Below are 20,013 nucleotides of genomic sequence, written 5' to 3'. Positions count from 1 at the left end.
GCCAATTCTGGTTCTATCACCTCTGCACTTTGCTTGGTTTCCTCAAAGTTCATTCTTCATTAATTTGGGTGATTCTTACTGTATACTGTTGATATGGCACATAGTAATCATTGAAGTGATGACATCCAGTATTATATAGCAACTAACATTATACAGTTCAGTTCATTGGCTATTCTCACCCAAAATCAAATCCCCTTGAGGTACACATCGGACTTCCCCATCCTCCCGCATCACCCACCAAGTGCACCCAGGTCCTTGAGCGAAAGCAATCCCACGAATGGGTTTACCTCTGCCTGAGGCAGGAGCAACCCAGCCTGTCTTCCCCATCATATTTTTTATGTGCACTACAGGGACTTTATCCCCTTCTACAGTACGTAAAAGTCTTGACTGGGCAGGGCCAGCTCGATTGGCAGATGCCCTAGTGTTGACTAACCAGGTGGCCTTTGCTAAATGTGTATTCCAGTGTTTGAATGGCCTACCACCCATTGCTCTCAGTGCAGTCTTTAACAGTCCATCGTATCCTTTGATTTTCCCGGAGGCTGGTGCATGATAGGGGATGTGATATACCCACTCAATGCCATGCTCTTTGGCCCAGGTGTCTATGAGGTTGTTTCGGAAATGAGACCCGTTGTCTGACTCAGTTCTTTCTGGGGTGCCATGTCGCCATAGGACTTGCTTTTCAAGACCCACGATAGTGTTCCGGCGGTGGCATGGGGCACAGGATATGTTTCCAGCCATCCGGTGGTTGCTTCCACCATTGTAAGCACATGGCGCTTGCCTTGGCGGGTTTGGGGAAGTGTGATATAATCAATCTGCCAGGCCTCCCCATATTGATATCTCAGCCATCGTCCTCCATACCAGAGAGGCTTGAACTGCTTGGCTTGCTTGATTGCAGCGCATGTTTCGCATTCACGGATAACCTGTGCAATAGTGTCCATGGTCAAGTCCACCCCTCAATCAGGAGCCCATCTATATGTTGCATCTCTTCCCTGATGGCCTGAGGTGTCATGGGCCCACCAAGCTAGAAATAATTCACCCTTATGTTGCCAGTCCAGGTCCACCTGAGCCACTTCAATCTTAGCAGCCTGATCCACCTGCTGGTTGTTTTGATGTTCTTCAGTGGCCCAACTTTTGGGTACGTGAGCATCTACGTGACGTACTTTTACAACCAGGTTCTCTATCTGGGCAGCAATATCTTGCCACAATGTGGCAGCCCAGATGGGTTTGCCTCTGTGGGGGCAGTTGCTCTGCTTCCATTGCCGTAACCACCCCCACAGGGCATTTGCCACCATCCATGAGTCAGTATAGAGATAGAGCATTGGCCACTTGAAGGAAACTGTGAAGGAAAGGATGACTTTCCTTCTAAGAAAGATGGGTCGTGTGCATTGGAATTCATCTGGATCTTTGGATAACTGCTAGTTGTCCAAGTCACTATAAATCACCTCCAGCATGGCTAGAATCATAGAATGCTTTGGGATGGAAGGGACCTTTAAAGGTCATCTAGTCCATCCCCCCTGCAATGGGCAGGGACATCTACAACTAGATAAGGTTGCTCAGAGCCCCATCCAGCCTGGCCTTGAATGTTTCCAAGGATGGGGCATCTATCGCTATTGGCCCTGCTAAAAAGTCTATCCCCATCTTTCTTAGAAGCCCCCTTTAAGTATTGAAAGGCCGCAATAAGTTCTTCCCGCAGCCTTCTCTTCTCCAGGCTGAACCACCCCAGCTCTTTCAGCCTTTCCTCATAGCAGAGGTGTTCCAGCCCTCTGATCATTTCTGTGGCCCTCCCCTGGACCCGCTCCAACAGGTCCATGTCCTTCTTGTACTGAGGACTCCAGAGCTGGACGCAGTACTCCAGGTGGGGTCTCACCAGGGCAGAGTAGAGGGGCAGAATCACCTCCCTCGACCTGCTGGCCACGCTTCTTTTGATGCAGCCCAGGATACGGTTGGCTTTCTGGGCTGCGAGAGCACATTGCTGGCTCATGTCCAGCTTTTCATCTATAAGTACCCGCAAGTCCTTCTCCTCAGGGCTGCTCTCAATCCCTTCATCCCCCAGCCTGTACTGATACCGGGGATTGCCCCGACCCAGGTGCAGGACCTTGCACTTGTCCTTCTTGAACCTCATGAGTTTCACACAGGCCCGTTTCTCCAGCCTGTCCAGATCCCTCTGGATGGCATCCCATCCCTCAGGCACTTCAACTGCGCTATTCAGGCTATTTTCCTCAGGTACTGGATACCTCTCTCCATGGTGGTCCACTTGCCTGGGTGACATATAACGTCTTCCTCGAAGGGATGCCTTTCCTTCAGACCTGACAGGAGTCACCTCCAGAGGCTGAGGACTTTTGCCCCTTTTCCAATCGCTTTGTCAATGCCCCCTTCCCTAGAAAGGGATCCCAGCTGCTTGGCTTCCCTCCCCTTGTCCTGGTTTCAGCTAGGATAGAGTTAATTTTTTTCCTAGTAGCTGGTATAGTGCTGTGTTTTGGATTTAGTATGAGAATAATGTTGATAACACACTGATGTTTTAGTTGTTGCTAAGTAGTGCTTACACTAGTCAAGGACTTTTCAGCTTCCCATGCTCTGCCCGGCGCACAAGAAGCTGGGAGGGGGCACAGCCAGGACAGCTGACCCAGACGGGCCAAAGGGCTATTCCATACCGTATGACGTCATGCTCAGTATATAACTGGGGAGAGTTGGCCGGGGGGGGAAGGGATTGCTGCTCGGGAACGGGCTGGGCATCAGTCAGTGGGTGGTGAGTAATTGTATCATGTATCACTTGCTTTGTATATTATTATTGTATTATATTATTATTATTATTACTACTACTACTACTACCACCATTCTATTTCATTTTACTTCAATTATTAAACTGTTCTTATCACAACCCAGGAGTTTTCTGACTTTCACCCTTCCAATTCTCTCCCCCATCCCACTGGGGTGGGGGGAGTGAGCAAGCGGCTGTGTGGTGCTTAGTTGCTGGCTGGGGTTAAACCACAACAACCCTCTAATTCCCTTCTACTGGCCCCGTTATCCCAGCATCGGAGCAGCCAGGTGATGATGTGCTCGCCTGAACGACGACTGAAATCTTTTCGCATATCTCACAGCTCACTCACGGTGTGAAGGAAAGTCATCCTTTCCTTCACAGTTTCCTTCAAGTGGCCAATGCTCTATCTCTATACTGACTCATGGATGGTGGCAAATGCCCTGTGGGGGTGGTTACGGCAATGGAAGCAGAGCAACTGCCCCCACAGAGGCAAACCCATCTGGGCTGCCACATTGTGGCAAGATATTGCTGCCCAGATAGAGAACCTGGTTGTAAAAGTACGTCACGTAGATGCTCACGTACCCAAAAGTTGGGCCACTGAAGAACATCAAAACAACCAGCAGGTGGATCAGGCTGCTAAGATTGAAGTGGCTCAGGTGGACCTGGACTGGCAACATAAGGGTGAATTATTTCTAGCTTGGTGGGCCCATGACACCTCAGGCCATCAGGGAAGAGATGCAACATATAGATGGGCTCCTGATTGAGGGGTGGACTTGACCATGGACACTATTGCACAGGTTATCCGTGAATGCGAAACATGCGCTGCAATCAAGCAAGCCAAGCAGTTCAAGCCTCTCTGGTATGGAGGACGATGGCTGAGATATCAATATGGGGAGGCCTGGCAGATTGATTATATCACACTTCCCCAAACCCGCCAAGGCAAGCGCCATGTGCTTACAATGGTGGAAGCAACCACCGGATGGCTGGAAACATATCCTGTGCCCCATGCCACCGCCGGAACACTATCGTGGGTCTTGAAAAGCAAGTCCTATGGCGACATGGCACCCCAGAAAGAACTGAGTCAGACAACGGGTCTCATTTCCGAAACAACCTCATAGACACCTGGGCCAAAGAGCATGGCATTGAGTGGGTATATCACATCCCCTATCATGCACCAGCCTCCGGGAAAATCAAAGGATACGATGGACTGTTAAAGACTGCACTGAGAGCAATGGGTGGTAGGCCATTCAAACACTGGAATACACATTTAGCAAAGGCCACCTGGTTAGTCAACACTAGGGCATCTGCCAATCGAGCTGGCCCTGCCCAGTCAAGACTTTTACGTACTGTAGAAGGGGATAAAGTCCCTGTAGTGCACATAAAAAATATGATGGGGAAGACAGGCTGGGTTGCTCCTGCCTCAGGCAGAGGTAAACCCATTCGTGGGATTGCTTTCGCTCAAGGACCTGGGTGCACTTGGTGGGTGATGCGGGAGGATGGGGAAGTCCGATGTGTACCTCAAGGGGATTTGATTTTGGGTGAGAATAGCCAATGAACTGAACTGTATAATGTTAGTTGCTATATAATACTGGATGTCATCACTTCAATGATTACTATGTGCCATATCAACAGTATACAGTAAGAATCACCCAAATTAATGAAGAATGAACTTTGAGGAAACCAAGCAAAGTGCAGAGGTGATAGAACCAGAATTGGCTTCAGCATGCAACAATCCAACACCACACACCATCTCTCCTGCCCTGAAAGACTGTTCTGACAGATGAAGCCCAAAGTCATGGACTAAATGAACTCAACAAAGAGGGATAGCCCATAGACTAAGGAAATTATATCTTTGTGTGTGTGTGTGTGTATATATATATATATCTCAAAAGACTGGAAAAGTGGTGGTGATTAACTGGAATGTATTGGAAAGTGTAAGACCTGGGCATGACGTGTATGGTATGGAATAAGAGGTGGATAGTGTCCTGGTTTCAGCTGGGATAGCGTTGATTTTCTTCCTAGTAGCTGGTATAGTGCTGTGTTTTGGATTTAGGATGAGAATAATGTTGATAACACACTGATGTTTTAGTTGTTGCTAAGTAGTGCTTACACTAGTCAAGGACTTTTCAGCTTCCCATGCTCTACTTGGTGCACAAGAAGCTGGGAGGGGGCACAGCCAGGACAGCTGACCCAGACTCGCCAAAGGGCTATTCCATACCATATGATGTCATGCTCAGTATATAAACTAGGGAGAGGTGGCTGGGGGCAGTGATCACTGCTCAGAGACGTGCTGGGCATCGGTTGGCAGGTGGTGAGCAATTGTATCGTGTATCACTTGCTTTGTGCATTATTATTGCATTATTATGATTTTATTATCATTATTACTACTGTTCTGTTTTATTTTACTTCAATTATTAAACTGTTCTTATCTCAGCCCATGAGTTTACTCACTTCTACCCTTCCAATTCTCTCCCCCATCCAACCGGGATGGAGGGGGAGTGAGCGAGTGGCTGTGTGGTGCTTAGTTGCTCGCTGGGGTTAAACTACGACACTGCCCTGGTGCAACTTGAGGCCATTTCCTCTAGTCCTATCACTTGTTACTTGGGAGAAGAGACCGAACCTCACCTTGCTACAACCTCCTTTCAGGTAGTTGTAGAGAGCAATAAGGTCTCCCCTCAGCCTCCTCTTCGCCAAACTAAACAACCCCAGCTCCCTCAGCTGCTCCTCATAAGACTTGTTCTCTAGACCCTTCAGCAGTTTCGTTGCCCTTCTCTGGACACGCTCCAGCACCTCAATGTCCTTCTTGTAGTGAGGGTCCCAAAAATGAACACAGTACTCGAGGTGCGGCCTCACCAGCGCCAAGTACAAGGGAACAATCACTTCCCTAGTTCTGCTGGCCACACTATTCCTGATGCAAGCCAGGATGCTATTGGCCGCCTTGGCCACCTGGGCACACTGCTGGCTCATATTAATATTGTCATCTGCAAACTTCCTGAGGGTGCACTTCATCCCCTCATCCAGGCCACTGATAAAGATATTAAACAGAACTGGCCCCAATACTGAGCCCTGGGGAACATCACTTGTGACCAGCTGCCAACTGGATTTAACTCCATTCACCACAACTCTTTGGGCTCGGCCATCCAGCCGGTTTTTTACCCAGTAAAGAGTACGCCCGTCCAAGCCGTGAGCAGCTGGTTTCTCCAGGAGAATGCTGTGGGAGACAGTGTCAAAGGCCTTACTAAAGTCCAGGTAGACAACATCCACAGCCTTTCCCTCATCCACTAAGCGGGTCACCTTGTCATAGAAGGAGATCAGGTTAGTCAAGCAGGACCTGCCTTTCAGAAACCCATGCTGACTGGGCCTGATCCCCTGGTTGTCCCGTACGTGCCATGTGATGGCACTCGAGATGATCTGTTCCATAACCTTCCCCGGCACCGAGGTCAGGCTGACAGGCCTGTAGTTCCCCGGATCTTCCTTCCGGCCCTTCTTGTAGATGGGCATCACATTTGCTAGCTTCCAGTCAACTGGGACCTCCCTGGTTAGCCAGGACTGCTGATAGATGATGGAAAGTGGCTTGGTGAGCACTTCCACCAGCTCCCTCAGTAACCTTGGGTGGATCCCATCCGGCCCCATAGACTTGTGTGTGTGTCTACGTGGTGTAGCAGGTCACTAACCATTTCCCCTTGGATTATGGGGGCTTCATTCTGCTCCCCATCCCTGTCTTCCAGCTCAGGGGGCTGGGTATCCCGAGAACAACTGGTCTGACTATTACAGACTGAGGCAAAGAAGGCATTAAGTACCTCAGCCTTTTCCTCATCCTTTGTCACTATGTTTCCCCCCACATCCAAAAGAGGATGGAGATTTTCCTTAGCCCTCCTTTTGTTGCTAATGTATTTGTAGAAACATTTTTTGTTGTCTCTTACAGCAGTAGCCAGATTAAGTTCTAGTTGGGCTTTGGCCCTTCTAATTTTCTCCCTGCATGACCTCACGACATCCTTGTAGTCCTCCTGAGTGGCCTGCCCCTTCTTCCAAAGGTTGTAAACTCTCCTTTCATTCCTGAGTTCCAGCCAAAGCTCTCTGTTCAGCCAGGCCGGTCTTCCCTGCTGGCTCATCTTTCAGCACATGGGGATGGCCTGCTCCTGCGCCTGTAAGATTTCCTTCTTGAACAATGTCCAGCCTTCCTGGACTCCTTTGCCCTTCAGGACTGCCTCCCAAGGGACTCCCTCAACCAGACTCCTAAACAGGCCAAAATCTGCCTTCCGGAAGCCCAAGGTAGCAGTTCTGCTGACCCCCCTCCTTACTTCTCCAAGAATCAAAAACTCTGTCATTTCATGATCACTATGCCCAAGACGGCCTCCAACTTTCACATCACCCACCAGGCCTTTTCTGTTCACAAAGAAGAGGTCCAGCGGGGTGCCTTCCCTAGTTGGCTCCCTCACCAGCTGTGTCAGGAAATTATCTTCCACACACTCCAGGAGCCTCCTAGACTGTTTCCTCTCTGCTGTATTGCATTTCCAGCAGGCATCTGGTAAGTTGAGCAGGCATCTGGTAAGTTGAATTTTGTTGAGAATTGTTAAGCCAGTTTCTGACAATGTGTATTAAATGCAATGGTGAAACAAAGCACATGTTTGAATCAGCAGACCATTAAGATTCCTTCAGAGTCATTACAGTCAGTCACACCAATAATAAGTCGGGGACATTTAAATCAAGTGGATTATTTAACTGCCAGGCATGAGTGTAGATTCTCAAGTAATTTAAAAAAAATCCTTAGGAAGTTTTTGCAGAATAAAGATTATGGAGTACTTGAACGCAGTGCACAGCTTTTTCCTAGTGTAGTAAGATGCTCTGCTTTCCAAAAGCCCTGAAAGTGACAACTTTCTTCTCCCAAAACTCACTACATTACTGCTCGGAATTAATTAGGTAAACACTGGTAGGGGAGCCATTTGATAAGTATTAAAAACAATTAAATGCTTTTTCTATATTTGGGAAAGAACAAAGTTTATCTTACATTTTTCATTTTCTGCTGTGTTATAGACAAAACGTACTTGTAAGCTAAGGTGTAATGGAACACATTTCAACCACCAAAAAGAGAGCTTTATATCTAGAAACAACAATAGACCCAAACTTTAGCGGCATTAGTAGATCCCAGTAATGTAATTTATTTTGTTAGTATCATGTGATAATGTGCACAAACACTACCTCATTAAAATGCCTCCAATGATACTTATTGCCAACTAACATGTTCTATCTGAAGAGTGTAATTCTTCCTACAAATCAAAAGGAACACCCCCCTCCCCACACTCCCCCCCCCCCCCCCGCTACAATTGCCTTTTTTTCTTTCCTGCAGAAACCCTGTGTTTTACATTAAGTTGACCTTAATCTTTCACTGCACAGGAAGGGGAGGATGGCTGCTGGCTTGAACTGCTATAATTAACAGTGATGTAATTACCTGTAAACTTTACACTATTTCAACACATGGCCATGCTGGCCTGAGTTCTCTTAATTTAGAAATGAAAGGGAGTGAAAGGGAGCAAGTGCATTGTCATAGGCATGGTGATAAGTTGCTTTCATTGACCTAAAAAATGTGGCCACTCAGATTTTTACATATTTACACATAGACACAGTACTTCCTGTTCTATTAAGTGTTTCTTTAGTCAAATTTGAGGCAGAGCTATCCTGAAAAATAAAGTGCTTCAGAGCTGTACAATTATAGTTTCCAAACAATACATAAATATTGATATTTTTATGGGGATAGAAAGTTAAATTCTAAAAACATTTCGTTTTAATGGCCTGAAGTTATATTCATATGTATTTGGGGGAAAGTTTTTAAAACTACAAACTCTGTTTCCAAGATGACTTAATGACATTTACTGCAATCCAGCTCTTGTGCATGAGGTGGATACAGTATTTGCCAAATAAATTGTTATCTATAGCCAAGGAAAGCCAACTAACACACATATAGGGATCCTAGGAAGTTCTGTAAGATTAACAGAATTTGGAAAGGTAAGGTATCACAAATTACTCCACTGAATACTCTCTGAAGAACTCTCTAGAATTTCTTACCATGTTTCTTTTAGCTGTTAAATGCTATACAGTTCAAGAAACATATTTCAGCTTTGGTCCTTGCTTTACTTCTCAGTTTGGTGGACTTGAGTAAAAACATTTCTTTTGAAAAACAAACAATATGTAATAATTAAGGTTTTTAAGCAACTTTAATGCAATATATGTTCCTATTCCTCTACCTGAATTAGCAAAAGTGCATCATTGTGAATAAATTCCCCACTTAAATGGACCACATCATATTTTCTTCTCCCTACCTTTTTTTTATGAGACTTCAAAAAGTTTTCTACTTAAAGTATAACACCACAACTCATTTTAATAAATTACAAGATGCATTTCTTGTCTTTCAGTTAAACTGGTCAATTTGTTGTTAAAGGACAGAAGAGCTATAGCATTGAGCATTAGCCATACATATTAGAACTAGGGTGGGGTTTTTGCCCCGCCTTTTGTTATTCGAAAATTAACAGCTATTTCAACAAAGTTATTTTTTGCTCAGATTATTATCAGAGCTTAAGTACTGCTGGACAATTGTAACACTCTAGAGTGAGAAGAAAGCAAGTGATCAATAGCAACAACCACTAGGGAAGAAAAAAAAAAAAAATCAGACAACCACATTTTTAGTAAACTAGCAGATAAACACATAAAAACAGTATTTCCAAGAAAGCAGCAGAAATTATTCTGGAGAAATTGACTTATTCCTCAAAGTTTTAGTATAGAAATAAACTAAAACCGAGAGCAAACTCACTTAATTTTGATAATTTGCAACAACTAATCTTAATTACCTACTGTACATATACACATATTTCAGTGCTCTCCCTAATTACTGCACTTTTTCTACTATTCAAATAGTTTCAAAAGCAGCTTTCATGTTTCATTTTTTAATGCTGAACTCCAGTCATAGGTGATATAGATGCCAATATTTGGAATCAATCTGCATATAAAAAATGAACTAGTCTCCTCATAAAAAGAAATGTTTATCCTCAAATTCTACAGTAGATACAAATGGCACACTACAGTTCCACTAGTCTGATTAAAAGGTCTTCTCCTGCCTAACACTCAGAATTGGGAAGGGTAATAGAATCTTTTTTCCCCCCAAACAGGCACAGTCCAGTAGAACAACAAAAATAATACTTAGCACTTCTATCACACTCTTCATAATAAAACAACACTACTAATATTAGCCAACTCTTTCCAAGCTTTGTTCCACTCTCTCTATTTTTCTTCACATGAACACACTGCTGTGCATTTTTGTATTGATACACATATTGATCACTAGATGCACTGACCAACTAAACGACAAGATGAAGAGACAGCATAAGATTAAATTAGTGTTGTGGTTTAACCCCAGCCAGCAACTAAGCACCACACAGCCGCTTGCTCACCTCCCCCACCGGTGGGATGGGGGAGAGAATTGGAAGGGTAAAAGTGAGAAAACTCATGGGTTGAGATAAGAACAGTTTAATAATTGAAGTAAAATGAAATAGAATAGTAGTAATAGTAATAATAAAAATAATAATACAATAATAATATACAAAGCAAGTGATACACGATACAATTGCTCACCACCCACCAACTGATGCCCAGCATGTCCCCAAGCAGCGATCGCTGCCCCCTGGCCAACTCCCCCAGATTTATATACTGAGCATGACATCATATGGTATGGAATAGCCCGTTGGCGAGTCTGGGTCAGCTGTCCTGGCTGTGCCCCCTCCCAGCTTCTTGCTGGCAGAGCATGGGAAGATGAAAAGTCCTCGACTAGTGTAAGCACTACTTAGCAACAACTAAAACATCGGTGTATTATCAACATTATTCTCATACTAAATCCAAAACACAGCATTATACCAGCTACTAGGAAAAAAATTAACTCTATCCCAGCTGAAACCAGGACAATGAGGAATAAAGAAAGCATGAGAATAAGGATGATAAAAGCAGATGTGCAAGGGGTAAGTGCATATAACACTTGCTTATGTGCATACACACATATGGGGAGGGGTTCCTAAACAGAGTATCTACGGAGTACTATAAACAGAAAATAAGTTGAGCAAAAGTGAAGAACGTATGAAGCAGAAAAGGGGATTGAAAGTAAACAGAAAGCAATGAATAGTATTGAAGGTGACTGAAGGAGACAAAGGAAGAGAGAGAAATAAAAAAGGGGGGGGAAGGAGGGAAGAAGAGACAGTAGAAAAGTTACTAAGGAAAAATAAAATACTTAAGAGCAACAAAAAGGTTTGAAAGGGGAAAAAATAAAGCTAAAAAAAAAAAAAAGCAAAAGAAAAGGAACCCTTAGTTACTTATGTAGAAAGTCTCTCACACCTATGGAATTCGTTACACTGCCATAATCCATTCTGTGCAGGTCCACAGTGGAGAGCAGCACCACAAAAGCTTCCCCACTGGTTCACATGTCCCTTGAGCACAGTTAACGCTATGAGTTACACAGTTCTTAGCCAGCACACGGTATCATCAAATGTTCTTTAAATACATATACGCATATGTAAAGCCAGCTCCTAAAAGCTTAACTGCTCAGAATGCAAGAAGCAATTCCCCAGCAATTAACAGCAACCTTTCCTCCACAATTCTGTTTCACTTATTCCATACAGAAATAATCTGTCCTAGATTTCATACTTGGATACAGAAGCAGTTGCTTTGATTTAGCAGTGTCTCGGTATAGCAGTCATCCATCTTGTATTACAAATAGGATTTCCTACCATAAACAAAAAATTATAGAGGAAAATCAGACAGCACAGGAACAGAAAAGTTGAGAAGCTACATTTAATAAGTTAGTGCATGTTCTGGAAGGATAAGCAAGATCAACACACAGTTCAGTTTTCTAGTTGTGACAAAATGCATCAGTAGCCATATTTTAATTACATTTGTGTTATGACGTGGTACCAACTCACTGACTTTTCCATTTACTTATTGCTCTACTTCTCATGTCCCTCTTCTCACTCCATGATTTTATCTGTACCTCTGCTACCTTTTTCAAGGTCATCTTCCTTTTTCATTACGTAGTGTGGGGGTTTGTTTTGTCTTTTTTTTTTTTTCTCCTTTCTTTTTCTCTTGTTTATCCCAGAAGTACTTAAACTACTGTACGACGCCATTCTTGCTACAAGCCAATATGGACACAGCTAAAAATCTATATGCTAGAGTTCTGTTTCACAAACCTTGGAACAGTAGGAGCAGAACAACTTCCCTAATGCAAATGGAATTTTATCAGTACAAAGGGATTCACACTAGGGAATTTTTCTCCTATAAAAAGAGATGAAGGTATAGCAGTATAAGGTACCTTTAAGCCTACTGCTGAAGATGTAGCAGTGGACCTACTTTGCACAATTTAAAAATACTTCAAACTGCAAGCAAATTGTAACTTACATGAGGGCTATTTGTACCTTAAATGCATTTTGCTCAAGCAAATTCCCATGATGATACTTTTTTCCAAATTAAAAAAAAAAATTCATCATCTTAGCATAAAACAATCCTAAATACAAATGCTAAACATACATGCTTTATATTCACGTACAGAAATATAAACAGAAAATTAATTATTTGGTGCAACAGCTTATTGCTGTCTCTGTTTAGATCACATCTTTATAAAACTATGACAATACAGAACATCTTTTATTTTATAACCAGGATACACCATTTAGGTAAAGAAGTAGTGATTTGCAATTTGGGTTTTGTTTTGATTTTTTTTTTAAACTCACTGATAAAACACCCACACACAACAATGCATGTTGTAGACATTTGTCAAATACTGCAATGCCCATACTAAGGCAACACATCCCAGGAGTTGGCAGCCATGGTACCAGCAAGAATTTGGCTACAGAAGCAGCAATGATTCATCATACATTCTAGAAGCACTGTAAAAACAGCAAAACTGCTATTTTGAGCCTTTAAAGGTAAAAATTATTTAAAGCAAAAAACCCCCACTTGTTTGCAAAACCAAAAGAAGCCAAAAAATAAATTTAAAAGAAAAAAAAAATCATAGTTCTGGTAATGCATCTTTATTCATTTTTGACAGGTTAGAGACAATTTTTTTTCTTCAGAAGACAGAAAACAGCTGTTTAATACAAGTGTCAGTTACTTAGCTTGCCACATTGTGATTTAAATGGCAAACATTACAGAATGCATGTTTAAGAATATCTAAATCTAAAATCACTAGTTTAAAAATACTTTGAGTTAAACTGTATTTAATTTTTAAAATCTTGTCATCATTTTTAATGGTTTTTAAATGGTTCATCAAGGCATATTTTCATGAATTGCCTTACACAGCAAATGGAAGACTTTCAAACTCACCGTCTGAATAGCGTCAACAGTATAGTCAGAACATTTGTTTCTATGTACGTACCTATTGTTGTCCCAACATCCACAAAAAAAAAAAATGTTTCTCAATTAATATTATCTGAAAGATTGCCAATAACAGTGCAGATGTTGTCAAAAGCTCTCAAGTACTATTGCTTTTTCTGATTAAATCACTCCCATCTTTCTTCCTCAGTGTTCATGTTAAACACAAACATAGAGAATTTTTCTCTCCTAAGTTACAGACATCTTAAAAGATTATTTAGTTCTTTCCATAGCAAATATATGACACATTGAAACTTTATCAGTAACTTTTACTATCACCTTGTCAAAGAAGCTAAAAAATGTCTTTAGCATTTAAAGGGGCATCATCTAAAAGCATTTAGATCATGCTGCCCTCTGTTACACAAATGCATATTACCAACTCTTACCTTTCAGAAACCAACTTCATCCCTCTTTCTTTTTGCCACTTTTTCTGATCCTCTGGTTTGTTGCGACCTAGAGTTCAAAACCATAGCACATTTTTTTTTTTTAAAGGAAGATGTGACTTGAGTGCAGCTACTCTGCGTTAGTAAGAAACTATAAACAGACTCAAGACATATTTCTCCATTACTTCATTGGAAATAAGAAAACACTTTTCCAGTCCAGACTGACATGATCTTCGATAATATGGTTAGTCATTTATGCATGATCAGCGTGAGGTGGTGGTGTTCATTTTATGCAGCATTATTTTCCTTTCTCTTCTTTAGTAAAGCAAACTTACAAGCTCCCAGCTTAAGGTTTTTTTAGCATAAAGAAAACGTATCTGATGTCAGACCACTTTGCTAAATAGAAAGCGGTTTGCAAAAATCCTGGAGAAAAATCTCTGCACTCTATTCCTTACACCTTCTATTTCAAGTAAGAAGTTTATTCCCAGCCACTCACTCAATTGTTCTTCTTGACTACCAATATCAATTTTAGATAATGGGAAAGTTATTATTTAATAAGGTAATAGCATTTGGTTGTTTCCCACAAAAATAATTATATTCCTAATATAAAAGCAATTATTATGTTTAAAACAAAAGCAGGTGGGTCAGATGGAAAACTCAAAGAGGAGATTTGCAAGGGAGGAAGGACAGAAGGACACGGGGGGGGAGGGAATAAACAGTGGAGAGAAAGCATATAACAACTATGAAAAACAAGTTTTCTCCTCACCTCACTGCTCACTTGCTGGATGAGCCTGACACACCTTCCAAGACTCACCCTCCTGCAGCAAAGGCTACACGACGAAAAAAGCGCACATTAAGGCGGGCTCGCCCGCAGAGTCGCTTCACTTGGTAGGATGGGACACACTGCAGAGACCCCAACCCAACTGTGCCCCAGCATCACCCAGAAATAAAACCGCACCACGACAAACCTCAACCCACCACAGCCCTCCGTAGGAAACGAAACACTTCCACAAAATCCCCCACACCCATACTCCGACCCCCTAGCGGAGAGGAGTCTGTCTAAAGATGTAGAAGCCAGTCCACTCCCGGTCCTTCTCGCACGCAAGTCCCCGGACTGCCTCGCCGGGGTTTCTGTGCCCCTACCCTCTGCCTTACGTAAAATACCGCTAGCGAGGCAACTGCTAACAACCCTCAGCGGCAAGCCTAGGCCATAGGTACAGTACAGCACTTGGGGCTGTGCCCGGGTTTCCGAGCCTGAACCGCGGGGGAACCTCCCTCCCCCGGTGCTGTCCGATAGGAGGTTTCCCCGCAGCTGCTTCCTGTACTGCCGCTGAGCTGGGTTCCTGATATCCCTGCTAGCCTAAGGGACAGCCCTTCTTCTAATCTCCCCACACAAACAATCGTCACAGATTTGTACTCTAATTTTTAGAGATGTACTTTCCTGTGTCTAGTATTAAAGTTCTCACTCACTGCCTAATAAGGTTAGTTCAAAACAGAAAATAACATCACCGTTAAGTGCTTAAAGATTTTCCCCGGTATGTTCTTAACTCGCAAGGAATCCAACTGTAAAATCAATTATCATCTTGGAGATTTTGAAATGCATTTTAAAGGCAAGAACCAAACCAGCTTTTTATTCATATTATAGCACAGCAAGGTCATTACCTAGGCCTCAATTTAAATGCTTTATTCAGAGTTTGCAAGCATGTAATTAAATTTAGGAATGGGATTTCAACAGATGCTTCTCTTTGAACAGGTTACTAAATTCCACTATGATGGGAGAGATGCAAGTAATATCAGCCATGGAAAATTTGAATACTAAAAATTCTTAAGCTAGAATTTTATTAAGTGCTTTTACAGTTGTGGTGGGTTGACCCTGGCTGGATGCCAGGTGCTCACCAAAGCTGCTCTATCACTCCCCCTCCTCAACTGGGAGAGAAAATATAACAAAAGGCTCATGGATCAATATAAGGACAGGCAGAGATTATTCACCAATTACCATCACAGGCAAAACAGACACAGCTTGGGGAAATTAATTTAATTTATTACCAATCAAATCAGAGTAGGGTAATGAGAAAATAAAAACTAAATCTTACACCACCTTCCCCCCACCCCTCCCTTCTTCCCAGGCTCAACTTTACTCCCAATTTCTCTATCTCTTCCCCCTGAATGGCACAGCAGGACAGGGAATTGGGATTGTGTTCAGTTCATCACACGTTGTTTCTGCCACTCCTTCCTCGTCAGGGGGAGGACTCCTCACACTTCCCCTGCTCCAGTGTGGGGTCCCTCCCACAGGAGGCAGTCCTCTACAAACTTCACACTTTTTCCCCCGCTCCACCATAGGATCCCACCCACGGGTTACATTACTTCAGGAACCTCTCCAACATGGGTCCTTCCCACAAGCTGCAGTTCTTCACGAACTGCTCCAGCATGGGTCTTTTCCATGGCGTTCAATCCTTCAGGAAGAGACTGCTCTAGTATGGGTCCCCTGCAGGGTCACAAGTCCTGCCAGCAAATCTGCTCCAGCGTGGGCTCCTCTCTCCATAGGTCCACAGGTCCTGCCAGGAGCCAGCTCCAGCTCAGGCTTCCCACAGGGTCACAGCCTCCTTCGGGCATCCACCTGCTCTGGTGTGGGGTCCTCCACAGGCTGCAGGTGGATATCTGCTCCAGCGTGGACCTCCATGGGCTGCAGGGGGACAGCCTGCCTCACCATGGTCTTCACCAGGGGCTGCAGGGGAATCTCTGCTCTGGTGCCTGGAGCACCTCCTCCCCCTCCTTCTTCACTGACCTTGGTGTCTGCAGGGCTGTTTTTCCCCCCCCCCCCCTTCTTCAATATGTTATCCCAGAGGTGCTACCACCATAGCTGATTGGCTCAGCCTTGGCCAGTGATGGTTCCGTCTTGGAGCCGGCTGGCATTGGCTCTATGGGACACAGGGGAAGGTTCTAGCAGCTTCTCACAGAAGCCACCCCTGTAGCCCCCCTGCTACCAAAACCTTGCCACACAAACCCAATACAATGGTGTTTAGCATTTAATAAAAGAGACAATTAAAAAAGCAGATTGCATCCCATCTGGCCTAATTAAAATGATGCCGGTAAGGTATTTTCAGTTTTTTAAACATAATTTCTGCTCTGTGCTATATATGAAAATTCCCTGAAAGCTTCAAAAGACAATTTCTGCTCTTATAAAATAAAAAGGCTCATCAAAGCATGTGTCTGAGCAAAGCCTCCCCCATATAGAATTAGATGTACTTCGCAAACAGATATAAGTAAATAAAGGTAGGTCCAATTAGTGCCTACTAAATCTTGGCCGTATCCCTTTAACTTTATCACTTTAAAAAACCCTCTCCTAACCTTTTTGTTTTACTGCCACAACATCTTTCTTTCAAGATCAAAAGCTTTAGATCAAAGCCAAGATCAAACTCAATGCTTTAAATAGAAGCAACTTCACTTCTTTTAATAGAGATATCACAATAGAAAATCTTATTAAAGGCTTTTATTTCACACTCACAACAGATCTACTTAAAACAGGTATCAACAATGTGTTTTTATTTTGAAAAACTACAGCAGATCACCTACTAAATGGTAGTTTTGAAAGCTGCTATAAATTCACTCTTGAAACTCTTGAACTCTGTGTGTTTGAATGAAGAAAGAATAACAGAGCACAGTTGTTGTGGTTTAACCCCAGCTGGCAACTAAGCACCACACAGCTGCTCACTCACTCCCCCCTGGTGGGATGGGGGAGAGAATCGAAAGGGTAAAAGTGAGAAAACTCATGGGTTGAGATAAAGACAGTTTAATGGGTAAAGCAAAAGCCATGCATGCAAGCAAAGCAAAACAAGGAATTCATTCACTACTTCCCATCGGCAGGCAGAAGTTTAGCCATCTCCAGGAAAGCAGGGCTTCATCACGCATAATGGTTACTTGGGAGGACAAATGCCATCACTCCGAATGTCCCCCTCTTCCTTCTTCTTCCCCCAGCTTATATACTGAGCATGACGTCATATGGTATGGAATATCCCTTTGGTCAGTTGGGGTCAGCTGTCTCAGCTGTGTCCCCTCCCAACTTCTTGTGCACCCCCAGCCTACTCACTGGTAGGGCAGTGTGAGGAGCAGAAAAGGCCTTGACTCAGTGTAAGCACTGCTCAGCAATAACGAAAACATCCCTGTATTATCTACACTGTTTTCATCACAAATCCAAGACATAGCCTCATGCTAGCTTCTATGAAGAAAATTAACTCTATCCCAGACAAAACCAACACACTTGGACATAAGAGAAACCTCTATAAAATTCTCTTTAGCTCCATCCAACAGCAAGATCTTGGTAGGCAATAGATAGTTGCTGGCTGGCCCAAAGTACACAGGACTTTGAAAGCCCTTTGGGTTTTTTTGGAAATTATAGAGAAAAACAAAGATAAACATGCCTGAACATGGATATTAGGCAAGCTTCAGTTCAACATATCTGCGTAAAGGACCTATCCTCCCTCTCTTTGCTATGTTTCCACCCCCCTGCATATGTAGGTGGGAGAGTGGGAGCTTGGGAATGTGAACTAGATCCAGCATTGATCAGACAGGCAGCAAACCCTTATTGTTCTTTAGATACCAAACATAACTCCTTTCCAGTAGGGAAATGCTCAGTCATTCTGCACATAACACAGCTTTTGTGTTCAGCAATACAATTAACAGAAGGGAACCAGAAAGACTGTTAGAATCACAGAATCATAGAATTGTTTAGGTTGGAAAAGACCTTTAAGATCAAGTCCAACCATTAACCCAGCACTGCCAAGTCCACTACTAAACCATGTCCTCAAGCACCATATCTACACGTCTTTTAAATACCTCCAGGGATGGGGACTCAACCACTTCCCTGGGCAGCCTGTTCCAGTGCCTGACTACCCTTTCGGTGAAGAAGTTTTTCCTAATATCCAACCTAAACCTCCCCGGTGCAGCTTGAGGCCGTTTCCTCTCATCCTATCGCTTGTTACTTGGGAGAAGAGACGGACCCCCACCTCACTACAACCTCCTTTCAGGTAGTTGTAGAGAGCAATAAGGTCTCCCCTCAGCCTCCTCTTCTCCACACTAAACAACCCCAGCTCCCTCAGCCACTCCTCATAAGACTTGTTCTCTAGACCCTTCACCAGCTTCGTTACCCTTCTTTGGACATTCTCCAGCATCTCAATGTCTATCTTGTAGTGAGGAGCCCAAAACTGAACACAGTATTCGAGTGTCTAAGTGGTGTAGCAGGTCGCTAACCATTTCCTCCTTGGATTACGGGGGCTTCATTCTGCTCCCCATCCCTGTCTTCCAGCTCAGGGGGCTGGGTATCCCGAGAACAACTGGTCTGACTATTACAGACTGAGGCAAAGAAGGCATTAAGTACCTCAGCCTTTTCCTCATCCTTTGTCACTATGTTTCCCCCCACATCCAAAAGAGGATGGAGATTTTCCTTAGCCCTCCTTTTGTTGCTAATGTATTTGTAGAAACATTTTTTGTTGTCTCTTACAGCAGTAGCCAGATTAAGTTCTAGTTGGGCTTTGGCCCTTCTAATTTTCTCCCTGCATGACCTCACGACATCCTTGTAGTCCTCCTGAGTGGCCTGCCCCTTCTTCCAAAGGTTGTAAACTCTCCTTTCATTCCTGAGTTCCAGCCAAAGCTCTCTGTTCAGCCAGGCCGGTCTTCCCTGCTGGCTCATCTTTCAGCACATGGGGATGGCCTGCTCCTGCGCCTGTAAGATTTCCTTCTTGAACAATGTCCAGCCTTCCTGGACTCCTTTGCCCTTCAGGACTGCCTCCCAAGGGACTCCCTCAACCAGACTCCTAAACAGGCCAAAATCTGCCTTCCGGAAGCCCAAGGTAGCAGTTCTGCTGACCCCCCTCCTTACTTCTCCAAGAATCAAAAACTCTGTCATTTCATGATCACTATGCCCAAGACGGCCTCCAACTTTCACATCACCCACCAGGCCTTTTCTGTTCACAAAGAAGAGGTCCAGCGGGGTGCCTTCCCTAGTTGGCTCCCTCACCAGCTGTGTCAGGAAATTATCTTCCACACATTCCAGATTTATTAATTGTAAAACAGAGTTTAATGAACAAACCTTAGGATCCTGTCCACATTTACTTTAGAAATGGAACATTTATTTCAAATGCACTTCAACTTTTTGAACAAGGTATTACTCATTCAGATTTATTATACTACTACTACTGTACCTCGGAGCTGCATATATATAATGTTGAAAGGTAGCCTAAATTAAAACAGGCCACACCTGTGGACCAGTTTTGGGCTCCCCAGTACAAGACAGACATGGACATACTGGGGAAGGTCCAACGAAGGACTGTGAGGGACTGGAGCATCTCTTCTATGAGGGAAGACTGAGAAAGCTGGGACTGTTTAGCCTAGAGAAGAGAAGGCTCAGGGGGAATCTTACCAGTGTATATAAATACCTGAAGGGAGGGTGAAAAGAAGATGGCGCCAGGCTCTTTT

General features: G+C 43.6%; 1 long non-coding RNA gene across 2 annotated transcripts in view; it reads right to left on the bottom strand.

Annotated features, from left to right (window-relative positions):
• Window positions 1-14,825, bottom strand: part of LOC148054091 (uncharacterized) — a 119,385-nt gene extending 104,560 nt beyond the window's left edge. For both annotated transcript variants that reach the window (XR_015707701.1, XR_015707702.1), the window contains exons 1-3: window positions 14,686-14,825; window positions 14,309-14,372; window positions 13,546-13,612 (exon numbers count right to left, since the gene is read on the bottom strand). This is a non-coding gene — a long non-coding RNA (uncharacterized LOC148054091). The remainder of the gene's footprint in view (window positions 1-13,545; window positions 13,613-14,308; window positions 14,373-14,685) is intronic.
• Between the last annotated feature and the right edge of the window lie 5,188 nt (window positions 14,826-20,013).

Source organism: Nipponia nippon, unplaced genomic scaffold, assembly GCF_047370975.1.
Source record: "Nipponia nippon isolate SJK-2023a ecotype South Korea unplaced genomic scaffold, ASM4737097v1 scaffold_34, whole genome shotgun sequence".
Lineage (NCBI taxonomy): Eukaryota > Metazoa > Chordata > Aves > Pelecaniformes > Threskiornithidae > Nipponia > Nipponia nippon.
Note: the sequence above shows the minus strand (reverse complement) of the source record. Positions and strands in the feature narration are given on the sequence as shown.